This window comes from Hirundo rustica, chromosome 3, assembly GCF_015227805.2.
Source record: "Hirundo rustica isolate bHirRus1 chromosome 3, bHirRus1.pri.v3, whole genome shotgun sequence".
Lineage (NCBI taxonomy): Eukaryota > Metazoa > Chordata > Aves > Passeriformes > Hirundinidae > Hirundo > Hirundo rustica.
In genome coordinates, this window is record NC_053452.1 from 38,237,796 (window position 1) to 38,255,747 (window position 17,952).

General features: G+C 40.5%; 1 protein-coding gene across 4 annotated transcripts in view; it reads right to left on the reverse strand.

Moving 5' to 3' along the window:
• AGPAT4 (1-acylglycerol-3-phosphate O-acyltransferase 4) overlaps positions 1-17,952 on the reverse strand; it is a 71,290-nt gene that overhangs the window by 38,038 nt on the left and 15,300 nt on the right. The window lies entirely within an intron of this gene.

Consider the following 17,952-nt stretch of genomic DNA (forward strand, 5'->3'; position numbering starts at 1 on the left):
CGGTGGATTCACATGAGTAACTTCTGCTTCCTCTTAAAGAAAGCCTAATCTATAATACTCTAAAACCAGTCAGAAGACAGCTAGAAAGGATGATTATGAAGCTACTGTTTATGCCATCTCCACAGCGCCTGCGTACCCCCAACACAGTATTCCACAGACAATTCTGTCACTGTCTGTTTTATATCCCTACTCCCCCTAGATACATATGTACCGACTCTACTTCCTCTGACAGGCTAAATGAGTAAATAGATAAATTAAGCTTCAATCAACTGTTCTCAACTTGAATTTAATCTGAATATTGCAATTTCTCTTTTAAACTTGAAGAAGGCTTTCTGCATGCAAATTCTTTCCAGTTTTTCAGGTACGTCACACCTGGTCTAATAAAAACAATGCTTTTGACAGCAAACCATTTACATGGTCCATTTTCCTTAACCCTCTCCCAATGGTGCTGAAGCAGGCAGTATCATCCCAAAGAGTAAAGACCAAATATGCTGGAGCCTCCTGCTAACCGTGAGGACGGGCACTGCCCGTCACGGTACTTCACGATGTCGGTCAAACAGCACTGCTCACAAGGAATTCCCACCAAACCCACAGCCTGTGGAGGAGCAGGGGGATGCCTGAGAGGAGGCTGTGACTCCATGGGAGACCCATGGAGAGAGGAGCAGCCGGTCCATGAAGGACTGGACCCCATGGAAGAGTGACCCATGTTGCAGCAGTTTTGGGAGGAGTGTCTGCCCATGGGACGGACTCACATTGGAGAAGTTTGCAGGGCGCTGCTGCTTGTGAGATGGACTCACATTGGAGGAGTTTGTGGAGAACTGTCTCCCGTGAGAAGGACCCCACAGTGCAGCAGGGGAATGACTCCTCTCCCTGATCAGCGGGAGAAACCACGAGTGAGAAACTGACCATAACCCTCACTCCCTGTCTCCTTGTGCCACTGGGGTAGGAGGTGGATCTGGGAAGGAGGGATGGGTGGGGGAAACTTTTTAAGGCCTTGTTTTACTTCTCATTATCCTGCTCTGGTATTGTTAGCAATAAATTCTTATCTCTAAGTTGAGCCTGTTTTGCCTGTGATGGTATTTAAGGAGTCTTCTCTCTTGGTTCCTACCTCAGCTCATGATCACTTTGTTAAATTTTCTCTCCTCTGCTGAGCTGCAGAGGGGAATGAGTGAGAGGTTTCGGTAGGTGCCTGACACCTGGACAGAGCCAACCCACGACACATGCACATCAGCAATATGCTCTGCTGAGGTGGCTTGTTAGGATGCAGAAGGAACTCTGGACAGTTGTACTCCGAGTGGTTATCTCACAACTGCTATGTAAGGTCTGCACTAAAAAGCAGATTTTCTGGGTAAGAAATATAATGAAAATTTCTGCTCTGTCCTTAGTAGAAAGAAGCATCTTATCTCAGTGAGCAGTAGCTGGTGTCAGGTTCCATGAATATTAGATTATGTTTTTCATTAAATGATTTAGTATCTGATGTACAAATACTGTACACAAACCAGGAAGCCTAGGACATTCATCTGTACAAGCAGAGACAGGCAGAAGAGATGAGTGCTGAGAGAAGAAACTTGAAGAAAGTAGCTGAGAAAACTTAAAATAAGGTGTTAAATGTTCTGCAGTGATCAGCATTTGATAGCCCTTATCTGATTAGTTTGGGCTTGCATAGCAACCACTTTCTATAGAGATAATCAAACAACTTTCTTATTCTGGCACACAGACTCACCTGGGACAAAGCAAAACATCACCTGATCCATCACACATCCCTCTCCTGTCATGCCTCCATCAAATGTGACCACCCCTGGGGTAACTTCTGTGTCCCACTGATGAAGCTGTTGAAGCAATGAAGCTTAAATGAACAGTACATACGATGTTACTCCAGTTCTCATTTGTATGGTTAGGGCGGCATATTGCTGTCTAAATCCCAAAACAGAAGCTTAAATGAAAGAAGGGTGACCTACATTAAGCTTAAGTAAGTGCCATCTTAAAACGACAGAACCAGAAAATCACATCTAGCAGTTACAGAGTGCTTACAAATCTGGTCTCACAAAACACCAAATAAAAAATACTTGCCATCAGGTATTTAAGTTTCTACAGTTTCTTTTCAAGTATTTTGCTGATACCAGAAAGGCCAGGAAAAAAAAAAGGGACTTCAAATCTTCAAATTCCAGGCAATGTTAAGCTCTTCACATAGTACAATAAAATAAATTGCTATTAATAAACTTTGTGGATGATACAAGGTCAGAACAGAGTTTAAGAATCAGATGACCTTGAGAGGTAAGGTAACATAAATGGAATTAATTTTAATGGGACACATTGTCGCATCATATCTTGCAGAACTAATAAAAATAGGGCCTCATAATTTGGAAATGACACAGAAGAGAATTATCTGGGCACATTATTTTGCCACTGAACATTTCTGCTCCATTCGTATTATGCAGTCCTAAGAAGGAAAACCATGCATTAGGGTGTCTGTTCCTGGAGAGAAGGGAATGGCACATTGCACCGCTGACAGAATCTCTGGGCCAGCGCACCAGTACCAAACATCCATGCTTGGAAAAGAAACACTGAAACAAGGCAGATGCAGACTAGGGCTACCAGGATGACCCAAAAGTAGAAAAGTTTGGCTCACTGGAGCTTTAAAACAAATGGCAGAGGAGGATTGGGTGGGCCTCCTATGAATATGGCTAACGGATAAGGAAAGTTAACAGTACAGAAAAATAACAATTTAAGCTAAATACCACTAGCAGAAGAACATCCATGTCTAAAGTGACTCAAAATACAGGCATTCAATATTCTGAAGATTCTTCTGATTACTTTGTCAGATAAAAATGCTTAGCAGCTTTGTAAATTGAGTTAAGAATCGTATAAACACTACATCACACCACTGCTAGAAGTTCAGTGATTTGGGAACTCCTTTCTACTCCTATTCTCTGCAATTAGGAAAAAAAAGTGAGATTTTTGAAACAGACTGTCTTACAGACCTCTCTCCTCTCACTGCTTGAGAAACACACTGCAGACTGTGCAACAATTTGCTACCCGAGGCTGCAATGAGCATTCGCTGGATCAGGAGGAAGCCAGTATCCTGCAGCAATGAGCAAAGGCTTCTCTTTAAGCAGGGCAGCACCAGACAGAAATCTTCCCCAAGGGAGTTCTCTGCTGTAAATTGCCTTCCAGGAGATCAGGATCTCAAAATTCGAGCATCCAAATAAGCAAACACGAACCAAGCTAACAGATGTCAGTCTTAACTTGTATTTATTCCATCACAATTGACTTATTTGACATGAGTTGTTAGCATGTCCTTAATTCTAGGGTGATCAGCATTGTCCACACTGAGGTCTCATGCCTTCATTCAGAACAAAAGTACACACACTCATGTGACTGGGTTATTTTGCCATATGCATTAGGGAAATTGACTCAGGTGAATCATGTTTAACTCACGTATTTAGGAAGAAGACTTGTTCTCACACATTTTTTCTCCTTCCTGTGTGTGTTCTTGCAGTAGCCTTAATTTCTATACATACAAATTTATCCTCCCTAATTTCAAATGAAAAATAAAAAAAATTGGGCTTTAGAAGGAAAGCATTTCAGAACAAGAGAGAAAATCCCATTATTTTTTATGCTTTAAATCCCTGCCATCAACACATTTAACCTGCATTTTCAGCTACTGACAAGAACTGACATAAATTTATCTCTGAGAAAAATGACTGATGATACAAAAAAACCCCCAAGTTTCCAAAGCAAGCAATCTCCAGCACAAATTGGAAGAAAAGTGAATTAGGAAACTGAACAAAAGGTAAATTAAATCCTAAGAAAATCTGCAGTGTTTTTAAATAAAGCTTCTAGTTATCAAGAATTACATTTCATAGAGGTGTAAACACATAAAAATAAGGAACTATCGTGTCTGCAGAACAGTAGAACAAGAAAACCAGGGATAATGGCTCCTACGGTTTCTATACTTTTCCAGTAACATTTAAATTTGGATTTTGATTTCAGATAACTGGTGCACTCAGGAGAAACACCTACATATTTCCAGATATAATATGGTAGAAGCTATTAATTTTTAGTCTCAAGTAGAGGCATATAACTTCTACTTAGTCTTCTTATGCACAAGATATTCTATCTGAATTTCAATAATGGAAAAAAAACCCTGATCAAGTACTTGTATTATATCATCAGAGTTAATGGTGAATAACCATGGAACCTCCATCACTGACAACACTGTTCAGAACAAAACCATTACTCACTTTTCACTTGCATTCTATGAATTCCCTCTTTCTGCCTGTAATCTTACAGCATCTCATCACATGAGGTCTTGAGAGACAAGAACTTATTTTAGTGCTTATTTTAGCTTCTTAATCCCTATCAGTGACTTTCACAAAATGTTCTTTAGAGGGACAATAAGGTCAGAAACTACAAATCAAACAAATGGCTTTCATGAATTAAAAATAAAGTACTACAGATCAAATATACCTATCAAGTTTCAAGCTGTGATTTTTGTACTGGGTGCAGCCTGTAACCCTTCAAGATGATGTTATCCAAACATATAAATATACAAAAATGCCCATTTTTCCTCATTGAGAATGCAATACACATCAGAAAGTGCATGTTCTGTTAAGACAGACATATACCCAAAGTATACAACAGTACTACACCACACTTAAGGATGCTAGTGCCTCTCAATTCACATTTAGCTTGACTGTGCTTGCATTTCTCTTTCCTCAAAGCTTTGAGAAAACTAATCCACTGGATGCTGGAACATCACAACCTGCTCAGACAGCCTGCAGATCATGTGCTCCAGCAGATGAGGATGCAAATGTGCCATTTGCTTGTCTAACCTCTCACTGCTCAAACTGAAAGCGTATCCACAAAAAAAAATTACTGTCTTCCTGCCATGTAGTCCCAGTGGCTCAGAATAACTGCAAAAATTCTGCACAAAGGGGTAATAAAGCTTTTTGCTTTTTCATATCTGGTGTAAGCAACAGTGTTGTGTTCTTAGAACTATTTCTGTAGAATAATCTTCCTAGAAAACAGAGGTTTAGCTTACATGGTCCACGGAAATCTTGCACCATCAACAGGCTCCGAGTTTACCCCTGTCTATTCATTTTCCAGAAAAAGAACCTCTGAAAGTTACAAAAGGCAGGCTGTGCTTCTCTGTTAGCCCAAGCCATTTTCCTATTTAGTGCTTTGCAAATTATGAAGAGTAGCAGCCAGACACACCATTTCAGGCTGGTCCAGGAAAAAGCTTAAAAGGCAAAATCTAACTTGTCATAGCAGTAGTAAAATAAAGACCAGTCATACAAACAGGTCATGCACATCTCACGATTACAGAAGTATCACAAAATCATATGCATCTGCACTAGTGATATTTTTGTCAACTTTATCACAAATATTTCTAGCACTACAGAAAAAAAAAAAAAAAGAAAGAAACTTTTCAAGATTTAACAAGGGGATACAATATTACATAAAGTATACCAGTTGCCAAAATATTACCCCAGGACAAACTGATCAAAACTGTAGAGGAATCCCAGAAAAATAAAGCAGCCTATTGCAAGTCAGTTATTTCCTTGAATTTAGCTTTATTCCTTTCTGAATTACCTTTGGCACCTTTGTCGCCTCAACTTTCTCAAGATGAAAGACACACAGGATCCCTGCAACTCACCAGCTTGGATGCAGCATTTATCAGCTTGCAAAACAACAGGGGCTTCCCACCTTTCAGGCCATGCACACTACTGATTTGCCAGAGATCAGAATACTCTGCTTTAACTCATGCAGGCTGACACTTCCTCTTTGCTAAGGAAGACCTACAGCTTTTTGGAAACAACTCTTCCTGAAGGCCATCCAGACTTCTCACAGGATTCCACACACGCAAGATCAAGCACAGTAAGAGCATCAGCTCTAGCAGACCTATAAAGTGCAGATTACACCTTTTTAGGCTGCCAGCTGGCACTGTGCCAGATGTCTTTGTGGTTCTGTGCAGGCCATTTGGATATCCTTTAAAGTCTTATCTAAAAAACTGGAAAGCAGAAAGCTAGTGCAAATCAACACTATTTAGTGTTTGAGTTTACTGAGCTGTATTTGAAGGCTTAGACAAGAACCTCCTCTGGTATCAATACTGCTAATTCAGTCTTTGCAGCATCTTGCATTACAGTAGAACTAAGAAAAAGGAACAGGAAGAGCCTTGAGGTCCTGTCTAGGCTTGTTATCTGAAAATGGTGTAACTTCTATCAGTTCAAATCTTTCTCCAAGTGCAACTGCCATGTAATCCAATTGCAGTGGAAGAAACGTCAGCTTGTTCAGCTGAAGGACAGAAATCACTCATGTCCTAGGCTGCTGTGAGCACCATTCCTTTTCAGCTTTTTTCCGACTGCCAAGGGTGTGACTAAGAAGCTTGTGTGACAAACTTCCAGCTTCAGCTAGATGTCATGCAAAGGTCCTTTCCAGCATCCTGCCTCTGTGGGACAAAGCTTGCATGGAGGCTTCCACAGGAAAAACTCAACTCACAGTCCTCCAAATCCAGATGTTGCAGCATATCTGATCACTCCGTGACATAGTGAAGTGGTGGGCAAGCGAGCAAATCTCAAAGTTCAACATGGAAGCCTTTGATTAATGAACTGTATGCAAGAGGTACACACCCTACAAGAGCTGAGCCTCTACTGAGGGTCCAGCATCAAATCTGAAGAGCAATCTCTCTGCCCTTAGTGAAGGAAAAAAATAGCTGGACAGTAAAGAAAAAATAAATCTAAAAGAAGATTCAAAATGCTGTTTTAAAATACACTTAATTTTTGCAAATCAGAGTTGGCCGTTTATCAAAAAGCCAACATAACAAGGAATTTGGATAGGAAGGAGGGTTTCACCTGCCATCTACCATTCCAAAGAGGGGACAGAGGGTGTCCTAGGCTGGCCAGAGCCCACTGCTCACCCCTTAGATGCAGAGAGTTAAGGCAGGGTATGCAGTGTACAGAACCAGTCCTCAGGCAAACCTGCAAGGCAGTGCACACAGGGCACACACAGGCTGCTGAAAGAGGAGCTCACTGGTAATTGCTCAAAGGCACTACACAGAGGCAGCCTGTGACTAGAATGATATGCTAAAAGGAACACTTCAGAAAGTGTGTCATTTTGAATATTAAAGTACAAACAAGGCGTTCACTTTAAAGTGGTAACAAATCACCTCCGCCCAACACTTACTAATTTGTCAACATAACTTCAAGATAAAAATCACAGATTAGGAGAGAGACCAAATATATTGTGCTGTTAAAAAACAAACCAAACATTGATGGTGCACAAATTCCTTCCCCCCCCCCCCCCCCCCCCTCCCCCCCCTTCCTCTATTTCCCTCAAACACACACTGACTCTTACTTACGTAGCCAGATTCTCCACTGGCATTAAAAAAAAAAAAAAAATATCTTTGTCTCCGGTCTACTCACTGTTAACAGCATGCTAAATGACACAAAATAAGGATCAGACTCATCACACCTACTACAAAGCTAAAGCTTTATCTGTGCTTTGATCTTAGCAATTTCACCTCAGTACTTGCTTAGTCATAGAATTAAAACCTGCATATACATGTGCATAAAGTGGCTGATGTACTAGGTGAAAAATACATTGCTTTATTAAAACATTACAGCTGTAATTTTAAAGGCTGACATCACATAATGATAGATCTGGTGCTTGCTGCGTCTCAGCTACATAACCAAGATCCACTTGATTTTCTTACAAAATTAAGACAACAAAACACATTGATAAAAAGGAGATTCACCTTTTTTGATGGGTTGTCATCTGTGGTTTCTCAGATGAAATGTACAAAACAAAATAAACTACAAACAGTTCAATATGGCCAAGCCAGCATTCCTGTAATGCAGCCAAGCTGAAAGTTCTTTGGGAATCAAGATCAGAATCAGATTTAATGCAAGATCTTAAATGCACAAGCCTTCATGGTATACAGAAAGCCAGCGTGGGCTTTCCTCAAAGGGGCTATGATATGGTCAAGACCTGTAAATTAAGGCATGTCTCTAGTATTTGAACCTGCATTTGATCTGGGCACATACCTTGCACAGGATCCCTCCAGTTACAGCATGTGTTCTGGCACATCACCTCACTTCCTAGCTTTGCTCCACTTCCCATTCCCATACTGCCTTCCCTCTCAAAACACATACACATCATTCAAGTTTAATCAAACAGAGTCTCTTCTTCTAACATAACATCCACATAATGTAAAATCCAGTATTTCTTCAGGTGAGGAAGAAATTTTAGGTCAGCATAGGTATTCCGGATAAAACTTTTAAGTGATCCTCCTCTAGTGCAGTTCTGAGCTAGAGGAGTAGAGAAACAATGGAAACAAGTTTTGTTCATTTATTTAGCCACTGTTCCTTTTAAACTATCTCTATGCTGCAAGTTATAAAGCAACCACCCCTTCAGAAAAAACCCAAAAAATAGCTGCATACTCCAACACTCCAAACATTTAATTTCACAGCTTTATTACGTCTTTCATCCTGACACAATCTGCCTACAAACTCTCCACGTTACACAGCATATGGAACAAAGCCAGCCTCAGAAGTACAATGGGTTTAACACACATACAGATCTGCAGTAGTCAGTGTTTTAAAACGCTCTTCTCAAACTCCTTGGGAAAATTAATTATTTAACACCCACGTGTCAGAGATATTTGTCTCACATCTGAAGACTCCTCTTATCTTTCTTCCCCAAGGAATGTAGCAATACTCCCATGTTTCAACAAACCAGCAGTTCCTGGCTTGGTAACAGGACCAGTCACTGCAGATAACAATCAACCAGGCATTTCCTCCTGCTGCTTTGCCCACCCGGACAGCCCCCAAGGGTCAGCACAAAGCTCCTTGCTGAAGGCCTAATGAAGCAGTGAAGGGAGCAGCAAGAACGACCTTCCAAACATAATACCAGAAATCAGTACCAGTGCCCTTCCAGACAGACAAGCTGGTCTCAGAGGTTTCTTCTACTAGCATTTATTTTTTTTCGTATCTCAAGGAAAGACATCCTACAGAAGTACCCACCTGCAACAGGCACTGCTCATGTAGGAAAGCAGTCAATGTTTCTCTTCCTTTTTATAGTCTCCTTTGCTTAAAAATGCAATCATGATTCCAGGACTTTTTTTACAGCAAGAAATCAAGGACAAAAGTTGGAAATAAAGGAGAGACTCCAGCATCCTGATTCCATGTGAAGGTCAAAGACAGCATCATCATTATTTAGGGTACTCAACGTTATTTTACACTTTCTAATACTGTTCACAGGAACCACCTTTGAAAAACAGTCCTGAAGATTCATATGGCACTCCACCATCCCACGCAACACAGGAGGAACCTAGCATTTAGGAACCTAGCACTGCTCTTAAAAAGAGGTCCAATTCCCATCCCCACCTTTCCAACATAGAAAAAGAACTTTTCAAGGACTTATTTACATGGCACATATACTGAGCAACAGCATAGGACAGCTCTGTCCCAAAAATTTTAAGTCACTAAATCCAACAGTGTAACTTACATAGCTTGTGCTGCTTCTGGGACGTTGTTTGCTGTTCTGCTCACCTACATTTGCAAAATTATCTATTTATCAACCATCGCTTGATTTCCACATGAAGAACACTATCACATCTCAAAGATTCATGGATCTGCCATTTGAGCTTTTTTAATTTTCACCCGACAACTGCATGTACCAAAAAAAGCTACAAGCTATCGCTGTACAACCAGAGAAACTTAAATCACCTTTCAAGAAACCCTGAATTTTAAGCACGAATTAATGAAGAGCCTATGAAGACAAAAGAGAGACAAGCTCCATGGTAAGCTTTAATCCAAGCAGAAATTTTCTGAATTCTTTGTATTTAAAAAAAATACTGAAAATGCACGGTACTACACTAAAAGGAAAATGCACTATGGTCTCAATTTTAAACTAGGTAAATTAAGTACATGAACATAAAGAGGTATGTCAGCTACTTTGCCTGTACTTTGCCCTCCTTTATGAGCACAAAAGGCAGTACATTCTCAAATAAAAAAGTTTTGATTGATATATTTTGGTGGGTAAATAACCTAATCCATGCAATGCAAGCATTTTTTCTGAATACCGCAAGCTTAACATCTCCCTCTCTATCTTTTGCCTTTGTACAAAGAATAGCAAAAGTCTATCATATGGGCCCTAGAGATAAATAATATGAGTTTGAAGGAAGTAACAGATTCTTTAGCTCACTATAGTTAGATTTCCAGTATAGAGTCCTCAGCAAACTGCAGAGGATTAGCACATTGCACATCTTTAAAAGAGATACTCTATGAGACAAGGGCAATACCTGGAAAACATCAAAGAATGGTATGAGATTCCTAGGGGGAAAAAGAAATCCAGCAGGATAGGAGAGTAGCTCCTTTACAGCAGCAAAGCTGTATTAATGAGAGCCCCTTTCAAAAGCCTCCCAGCTGCAGTTTTCAAAAAAACAAGGGTAAGCTTCTTTACAAGTGCCATCAAGAAATTGAGTCGGTACAAGCTCTATTTATACTTCCTTACCTAACACAGGCACATTCATTCATTCATCAAAATCTTTCATTAGCAGTACATATTGATCTAGAGATCATTTAAACAGGGTCATAGCATGAGTACAGCATAAGAGCAGTACAAAGTTTATGTACAATGAAAAATCTCTCATGTATTAGGAGGCCCACTTAACTCTCAAAGAAAACCCACACTTGGAGATGCAATATACAGGAAATTGAATTTAGAAACACAGCTAAGTGAACTTAGAACTATGACAGAAACCAAATGTTAGTTATTGACACCCCAGTACAATTTGCTTGAGTACGGAAAAAGCACAGTGAAGTAACATACTAATAAAAATGTGCTAATGGAAGAGCAAAACAATCTGTACACAAACAATTCCGTTTGTAATCTCTTTACGGTTCCTTATTTTGTTTCAAATGTTATTTTTACAAGGAGCAAAGTGGGTCTGGAAAACAGGTAACTGCCTTTCTGAAACCAAGCAGATGAAAAAGCTGTTTTGCACACGTTTTTATTTGGCCTCTTATTCACAGTTAAAGGATTCCTCCTTCTGAATATGGTGTTGGAAGAAACATGTTTAAGCACATACTGCTCCAAAATGGATGTAAAGGAAATTCAGCAAATCTCAGATGTGAGGAAACAACACAAACCTTAAGTAAAAAGCCTTAACCTGAAGTTTGCAAGCAAGTCACAGGAAACAAACACCTAGCCGTAGAAGAGTGCCAAGCATGTGCATTCAGAAGCTCTTTCATCTCAAGTGTCACAGTGAAAAACCTCAAGTATCTGCTGAAAAGACATACTGGTCCCTACTGGCTTGAAAATCCTCCTGCCAAAAATTAGTCAGATACCATACTTGCACTGGACCACCTGCTGAAATTCTTCCTACAGGATGAGCCTGAAAACCTACTCCATGAAAACGCGCTGCTATGTGACTATGATTTTGGATGAGGAAGAATCAATCAGACACACACTTTCAGGGGTGCACATTGCCCAAAAGGGACCAGGAGAGGGTAGAAGATGTAGTAAATCAATAGCAAATGAGACAAGACAATTCACCTCACTTGGACATGACACCAATAGATCTCTTCCCTGACCGAACACAGGAGAATTCAGAGTTCCTGCAGTAGTCCTTCCTGTGCAGGCACTGTGCTTCTCTGGAGAGAGTTGGATTACTGCTAGTTTGTATTTGCTTGTAACTGGTGATGACTGAGCTACTCTCTGCATCTTTGCATGAAGTTTCCACATCCAGGGACTAGCCTTCAGTTTCAATACCATTTCAGCAATAAAAGCAGGCCTATAGCTAAAATGGAATTTCTACAAATATGAAATGATCTTTTGATTGTGATATTTACCCTTAATGAATAAACAACTGTAGCACCAGAATGTGTTCAGATTCTGTGCCACGTCATGGATCATTAGATATCATGTTCCTGAGTTATGCTGTGTCAGAAAGAAATGATTTTCTATAAACACTCCCAAATTTACCCCAGTTCAGGAATCTAGGAAGCTTACTGGCCAGATCTAATTGCTAGAATATTTGTTATGTGTGATGCTAGACACCAAACAGAAAGCAGTTCACCTATTGCTTCCTTGCCATCTCTTTTTCCAGTCTGCAGGCTATCAGCATCACACTTCTTCAGATCAGGAATCTGACACAAAAAAAAAAAGGAAAATGAAGACAAATGACCTCCAGAAAGGCTCCAGCAATAACAAAATAGTATCAGTGACAGTGAAGATGCCCTTTTCACTAAAGATCAGATTAAGTGCCTCTCTAGCTCTTCACTAGTTTTGTATAGAAAGCATCAGCATCAGAAGTTTTCTTTCACATTCATTTTCACAGAAAGCAGTTCCTTTCTCCTGAACTGAGAGCTGAGCATAACAGATCAGGAACTCTGGCAAAGGTCATGCACAGATTTCATTCAAACAACACACCTTCGCCACGCTCACACAGCATGCCTGAAATCAGCATACAGTCTTGCGTGATCCATTCAAGCTCACTGTCAACACTTGGACACCTACAAAAACTGAGTAATAACATCTGCAAATGGCACAAAATGAAAAGAATTGAAATGTTATTAGTTGATACACCAAGTTAATGACAGAAGGGAAAATATGGAGGCATATGCTAGCCATTGCAGAGGACTTATTCATAGCAATTAATGCAATTCCACAAACACAATCTGGGAAAAAAGTTCAAGCTGTGATGGACGCAGCAAACCACACTCACACACACTTTATCTTACTCCATCAGTAAAACAGTGGAGAATCTGGTGCAGTGATTGCTCTTTCTGTCTTTCCAAACTCAAGTAGAGAAAGTCAAGGTTTGGTCTCAGTGGAGAACTGTTCAGATAACCAGAAGAACTGTCATAAGTATATAATAGGTATAAAAGAGTATTAGAAAATAGGCTGAAGGAAGACATTAATGAATTAGAGTAGATGACACTTGAGGGCAGATGATTTCTACTGAAGTTTATTTTTTCTAGAGTTTATCTACATTAAAACTAACATGGGCCTTTTCTTAGTACACTCCACTTGCACAGTTATTGCCATGGCTTGGCTTGAGAGAAAAAGAGAAAGCTAAGGTGTTGGTCTAGCTTTCTAAAGGTTCAAATCAACATCTTCCCTTTGCAATACTATCAAATCTGGCCTCTAGCTTTTCCCCAGTAGTTGTTTAAACTTTCCATAATCTTCACCTGTGGCTTTGTATGAATGTGGTGTGTGGAACTAAGATAACAAAGGCTTATGTAAACAAGTAGCTCTTGAGAAAAATACATTTTGTACAGACTACTCAAAACAACATTTCAGAGAGGCTAAGAAAGCAGTCCTAAGTGTTCTATGAAAACTCTTTGCTATATCAGCATTGACAAGCATAATTCAGGCTGCTTTCTAAATAAAATACTACAGGACTGTGTTAAGGCCACTGTGCCATACTTTGACAACAGCAGACTCCGTCCTCTGCAGCATAAGATGGTGGTAAAGAGAAGTGGAGGAAGAACAAGTGGAGGAAGAACAAAGTCCTACCTCTCTGGGCACCTCTTGCTTCCCAATTACTTAACTGCACCAGAGGTGAGAATTCTCCTCCCTGCCTCCTTCATACAAACAAGTAAAATGGCTGAGGGCTCCTCTAAACTCCAAGAAACAAAGGACTGAGGATTAGCATGGCCCTGATACTACCACAAAGCCTTGTTCAGATATTCAGTCCTCACACTGCAAAACCTACAGTTGTACATGGAAGGAATTAGCTTTACTGTGTTATAACAGTCAGACAAGATGATGAAAATTGTAGTAGTTCTCAATCTCCTCTGGTTTTGTTTCTAAGAAGCTCAGTCGTCATAAGAATCAGTTTCCACCTTTTCTTTGCTGCAGTCAATGAACCAATGAACAGGCATCAGGGTGCCTCTTTCCATGCAAACAAGAGCCTTCCCCACAGCAGGGTCTACAAACTGCAGCCTACAGAGCGTAACTTTACCCAGAGGTGTAATAACACCCCTGTCCCGGCACAACAACAGGTATTAGTACTACTATAATTTATTTATGATGGCAGATTAGAAGCTAAGTTGACTGCTTTTAAGGCCCTTGTGCACCTGTCCACACGACCATGTCATTAGTGCCAGGTCTTTTGTTCAGCTGGTGCAGAGTCAGCAGGAGGCCAGCGTGCACTCACCCTGCGAGCACCAGGAGCTCATTTCCCCTGCTACAGTGGCGGCAGGAGGACAAGATAACAGCCACTGCCCTGCTCACAGGCAAATACCTCCCGCTCAGCACCTCTCAAGAAGCCACGTATCCTGTATGTGTACGCCCCATTCTCACAGTCTAGGCACGTGTCCTGAGGAGTCCACAGGAGCCCAGGACACTGGGCTTGTCCTGGGGTTGCACTTCAACAGCCAAGCAAGCACAAACTGATTTGGGAAGTACAAACCACTTTCTCACTGGCCAGCAAGTTGTGCAGCCACGAGCACGTATGGCATGAATCTCAAGACAACCTGTTCCCTTTATGTGTTTGGCCATCTTTACAAGCTACAGAAGAAAAGCTGTGTGTACCCGCTGTGGTGGTTTGCTATCATGTGAGAGGGAGGAGTAAGGTGTATTCCCACCTCTTCCAATTCAGGCACAAACAGCATCTATGAGAACTGTGATGCATTCCACACTAAGTGCTTCCTGTATTGGTTCTCTTGTCTTTTTGAAAAAGAAACTGATAACAGAATGTTCCTAAATTATTTAAAAATAAAACCCAAGATGGATTGCTTGCCCAGCCTTTACTCTTATGCCAACTTCCAAGCACGCTTATGTTTGAAATTTTTATTGTTATCACCCTATTGAGGTTTGCAGTGTTCAATTTTCTTATTAGGATGGACTCTTGATTTCAGTAGGAGGGAGTTTATCTGGGTTGTCATTTTACAAAAGGCAGAGTGGATTAACAGGCAGTTGAACCAATGCATGAATATATATTTGAAGCCAGAAAATATTTTCTGCAAGTCAGAAGCCCAAAGATTTTGGTGCCTTGTTTTTATTCTGGGAAAGTTTTTAGGTTTTTGTGTGTGTGGTTTCTTTTTCTGTTTGTTTTGGGGGTTTTTGGCTTGTTTGTTTGAACATGAAAGAGGGTGCAAAACCCTTACCAATCATTTGGCTTATTTCAATACCAGCACAGACAAAAGCTGGCTCTTTTGAATCTGGATGTCCGCTCTTTGCAACAACCCTTCTCAGTAAAGGTCAAGACATACACAGGACACAGGACTAGAACTAGCCATTACTCTGCACATAATTATCAATTGGTATAACAGAATCAAAGAGGTATAGCGAAGTATGAGAAGTATCTTGGAGACATAAGAGCAACCCAAACTGCAATACAGGGAGCGGACAACACACCCTTTGGAGAGCATCCTAATGGCATTAAATATTGGAGCAGGTCAACAGAGAAGCCAAGCTCACCCTTTTTACTCACAATTGGTATCAAGAATGGCAATAACTTACCATCATCAATTACTGAAGGCAACTTGGTATGTGCCATTACACCTGCTGTTTCATTCAAAGCAAGCTATTGCTCTAGTTAATCATTCTGACTGTCAATTCAAACAGGAAACCAGGTTTTTAGCTCTTCTCTAACTTGTATTGATGAGAAGTCTGATGTCTGTGGCTTTAGCCTTCTGGACTGTCAGTAGTTAATGAGAAGCTGTAGTGCAGGTGCCAAACTCAGGGCAGAGGAGCAGCAGCTCACACAGCTACTTGTGCTCAACTACCACACCACAGCTACTCCATGCAGCCAGTTCTTGGCATGAAGCTGCTGAACGGTCTGGGGCACAAGTTTTATGAAGAGCAACTAAGGGAGAAAAGAAGGATCAGGGGAGACCTTACCATTCACTACAGCTACCTGAAAGGAGGCTGTAGCAAAAACTGGGGGTCAGCCTCTTCCCAAGTGAAAAGTGACAGGACAAGAGGAATCGGATTCAAACTGCACCCAGAAAGGTTTAGATTGGATACTTGAGAAACTTTCTTCATGGAAAGGTTTGTCAAGCACTGGAACAGGCTCCCAGGATTTGAGTCATCATCCTTGGAAACATTTAAAAGATGTGTAGATGGTGGCTCTATGGAACATCGTTTAGTGGTGGATTTGACAGTGCTGAGCTGACAGTCAGACTCAATCATAAGGGTCTTTTCCAACCTTAATGATTCCATGATTCTGTGAATACTTCAACTCTAGCTAGTCTGGTTTGATCCATGTGAACAGAGAAGCAGCCCAACTCAAGCTGCACTACTCAAGTGAGGACAAGTCACTAACCACAACAGTACTTCAGCTTCCCATACACATTATGACAGCAGACAGCGCACGAGGAGAAGCGAGAATATGACGTTCTTATATTAGGAAGGAGATAGGAAGAAAAAAGGTATAAGAAAATACCACTACTTGAAATACAAAACCTCCAACTTGCCCAAAGAGCACAGCATCAAAGACAAAATAACTCTCTGATTTCATGGAGCCATTTATCTCTACTTTTGACATCAAATGGAAAACAACCGAACTTGCAGGATCTAAGGACAACTGCTGCTTTCATTTCCTCTTTCAATTAAACCATGCCCGCTCAGTTTCACTCTTTGGTTGACTTGGTGACTCAGGCTGTATCAAGCTCTCAAGGCAACATCATGCTTGTCACCTCTGGAAAAGCACATGCCTCTTTTATATTCCTCAATGCTGAACCTCACTGTCTCCAACTGTAGGCTGTTTCCATGACTTTCATCAGACCCATACAGACCTGACATACTAGTCACTACATCAGTGGCCCCCAAAAACATATCCATTTTGATTAACTGTTCTTTGAAATACTTTTTCAAATTAACTATCATTTTCCCCTTTCCAAATATCACTCAGATAAGGGTGACTCATCAAATGTTAGCCTGCCCTGTTGTAAAGCTAAAATAAATGGTTTTAATCTAGACATACTTTGTTCTGAGCATGACTGGGCAAAAACCTCACAACACAATCTATTCCAGTGGCATCAACACTGAAGACTAGATCAGCAACCCTGAGTATAAAGCCATCTGCCCCATCAAGGACAACCATGCAGGATTTTTCCCTCTTCCATACTGTCCATCTTCTAGATCAGACTAGATTGAGCTAAACTGAAGGATTCAGCCTGAAGACTGTAGGACAGCTGGTATCTCTGCATTAAGTAGCCAAAATTGAGAATGGGCCAGAAGGCATTGATTGAAAAATAACAATATACACCTACATACAGCTATACAGGTTCTTCTACATGCCATGGCTTCAAATATACACTATGCTGCCAGGAAAAAGGTAAAAACCTGGCTATATTCAATGCCACTGTTCGTACATGCAAATGAATAGTGCTTCCAAACTCACTGATTCAGGGACATACACAGACAGCAAAACTGAATTTTTCAGAAGGAACATCCTCTCTCCATTACAGAAATAATAAAACAGCATCCTCAATTTATTTGGGCCTATGCAACTCTGATGAACTTGAAATTTAAGTCAGAAGTATGTTTTAAAAACATCGCTTTGAATAGTTGCTCATCAGAGTCACTAATGAAAGATAAACAACCCCTAGAGGCCCCCAAGTTGAGGCATGATTTCTACCTTACACAGTTTATTATGATTACTAACAATGTTTTTCTGTTTCAGGTTCCTAGTAACAGAAAAGGTTACCTGAAAGAAACCATTTTGCTGCATTTCTACAGCTCATTTGTTAAATGCTGTGCTGGAGGGCTGTTTTCCCCAGTATGAAAACATCCCAAAGTCACTTAGCATTGACACTGACATCACACTAGAATAATCTTTAGGAAACAACAAAAAGCATACATTTTTCAAAAATTTCCTTCTAAGAAAGTACTTTTGAGATTCAGAAAGGCTCAGGGAAATCTTTCTGGAAGGTGGACACATTTTACAGCACACTCCTAAATACCAAATGTGGGTACATTAGCATTTCTATAACA